Source organism: Penaeus monodon, chromosome 25, assembly GCF_015228065.2.
Source record: "Penaeus monodon isolate SGIC_2016 chromosome 25, NSTDA_Pmon_1, whole genome shotgun sequence".
Classification (NCBI taxonomy): Eukaryota; Metazoa; Arthropoda; class Malacostraca; order Decapoda; family Penaeidae; genus Penaeus; species Penaeus monodon.
Genome location: NC_051410.1, coordinates 38,938,506 through 38,940,772, shown reverse-complemented (window position 1 = coordinate 38,940,772; position 2,267 = coordinate 38,938,506). Strand labels below are relative to the sequence as shown.

At 39.7% G+C, this 2,267-nt stretch overlaps 1 protein-coding gene across 6 annotated transcripts in view; it reads right to left on the bottom strand.

Moving 5' to 3' along the window:
- The window catches only part of LOC119589238 (peptidyl-prolyl cis-trans isomerase FKBP4-like), a 13,788-nt gene extending 12,233 nt beyond the window's left edge, over positions 1 to 1,555 (bottom strand). The window contains exon 1 of one of the 6 annotated variants that reach the window (XM_037937849.1): positions 1,403 to 1,555. The gene's annotated coding sequence lies outside the window, so the exon portion shown is untranslated. Of the gene's footprint in view, positions 1 to 888; positions 947 to 1,187; positions 1,281 to 1,329; positions 1,354 to 1,402 lie in introns of those variants that run through there. The other 5 variants (XM_037937845.1, XM_037937847.1, XM_037937850.1 and 2 more) reach the window with 5 other exon arrangements.
- Between the last annotated feature and the right edge of the window lie 712 nt (positions 1,556 to 2,267).

Below are 2,267 nucleotides of genomic sequence, written 5' to 3'. Positions count from 1 at the left end.
TTTTGGGTTATAAAAGAGACTTGCTCTCCCATGTTTTATCTTCTTGTGAATGTAATATAGTAAGTGTGAAGTAGTTATTCTAGTGTTTTATGATATATATCATCTGGCTTTACCCTAGATCTTTTCAACTCACATTCCCCTTCAAACCAACTATTACATGGCACAACATTATCTCCTAGTGTTTCAAAGTCTTTGTACTATCTATACATCGGTATACTTATAAATACATCTAAATACACATTTTACTGTTTTATATGATTAAAAAAGATATATGTTTCAATTGCACTTTCATAGTAATCTCTCCTCATTTTCATTAATACATAAAGGATAACTATTTAAATTTTACTGATTATTTGAGATATGGGAAATAAATAATTATTTTCTGGTGCATAAAATTGAGCTGTTCAAGTGACTTGTTTTTGTGAAACTTAAAAATAATGCCTTTTTTGTTGCTTAGGGACTGCAAAGCTGGGGGCTTTGCGGTTCTTAGATATTAAATCAATAGGCCAATCACAAGCAAGGACTGCTTCATGTCGCTTGTTTTTCAGGTTCATGAAGTTCGACTATTCAAGGTACTTCAGAGCCTTGTCTTCTACCATGAAGACACATCTGGCCAGCAAGATTGAGCCCAGACAGACATGTGTGATGTCACAATTCTGCTGATACAGTGGCTCCATGAGGTAAACATCTCTCACCATTCACTCAGTCCCAAGTTATTACTATACAAATTCTGGGTGCTTTCAACCATCAATACTATGCTTATCTATAGGTTTCACACACTGTTATTTATATTTGAATATCATATTTCAACATGAAACCGCTGATATCTAATTTGGAGGGTTTTTAGATGCACATTTCCTCTACAAATTTTCCGATCACTACATTCACCTTGTTGTCTGCCTGATATCTCACAGTAAACCACACTAACACAATTCCTTCCAAAACTACATTGCCAAAGGGCCCCGTTCGACACACAAACAGGGAAAAAATTCCTATCTGGGGAGTTGACACATCGTGGCACCCCAGGCATGGTCAGTCACGCTGGGGGGACCAATGCATGCTTTGTTAATTCCGGATAGAACAGTGCCCTTGCAGTGACACTCAGCAAACGGTGTCTTTGGTGGAGAATTGACACACGCCACGTCAGATAGGAGAGAGAAGGTGTCACTAGAAACCACAGCACATACCAAATCCTCTCGGCGGCACAGAACCACTAGAAGCTTCGCCGTGCCTTCACGCCCTTTTCCCCGCTACCCCCCTACCCCTCTCCCATGCTTTTTTCAAAATCCACCGCGCTTTCCCCACACCTCATGACCCTCTCACACTCACCCCCACCACTCCTTCGCCCCTTCACCCGAGGACTAAGCGGCAACACGACACTTCACAAGCACCCAGAACTTGCCTAGAAGAGAAAACAGAAAGTCCCCCTCCTCGCTCCCTGTAAGGTTCCTCCTCGCACAAGGTCGGCGTCGATTCCCCACGGCGTCGTCGGCCTGTATGAAGGGGGACTCCTGGTTTTCCCTCTTGGCTTTCGACCTCTTGTTTTATGTGGGTTTAGGAGGTTTATCATAGCTTTTTTATTTACTGTCATTATGAGTCGAAGGATGGGTATGTCAGCGATAGCATTGAATAGTCTGTGGTATTGTTATTGTACAATAAAGGTATTGGGATTCCTGGTTTTCCCTCTTGGCTTTCGACCTCATACTTTATGTGGGTTTAGGAGGTTTATCATAGTTTTCTTTTTTTCCATTGTGATTGTGATCTGGAGGATGGATATGTCAGTGATAATATAGAATGGTCTGTGGTATTGTTATTGTATAATAAAGGTAATGGGATTGCTGGTTTTCCCTCTTGGCTATCGACCTTTTTATTTTGTGAGTTTATTAGGTATATCATAGTTGTTTTTCCATTGTAATTATGATCTGAAGGATATGAAGTATATATCAGCGATAGTATAGAATGGCCTGTGGTATTGTTATTGTATAATAATGGTATTGGGATTCCAGGTTTTCCCTCTTGGCTTTCGACCTTTTATTTTAGGTGGATTTAGAAGGCTTATCATAGCCTTTTTTTTATTCATTGTGATTATGATGTGAAGGATGGATGGGTATGTCAGCGATGATATGGAATAGTCTGTGGTATTGTTATTGGTATTAATTATTGGGTAATAATTGGATTTATTTGCATTTATTTCATTACCTCTGGTGCATAGTATATGCGTTTCATTTGTCCAGAATCGCTACACAATAACGTTTTTGAGATTGATA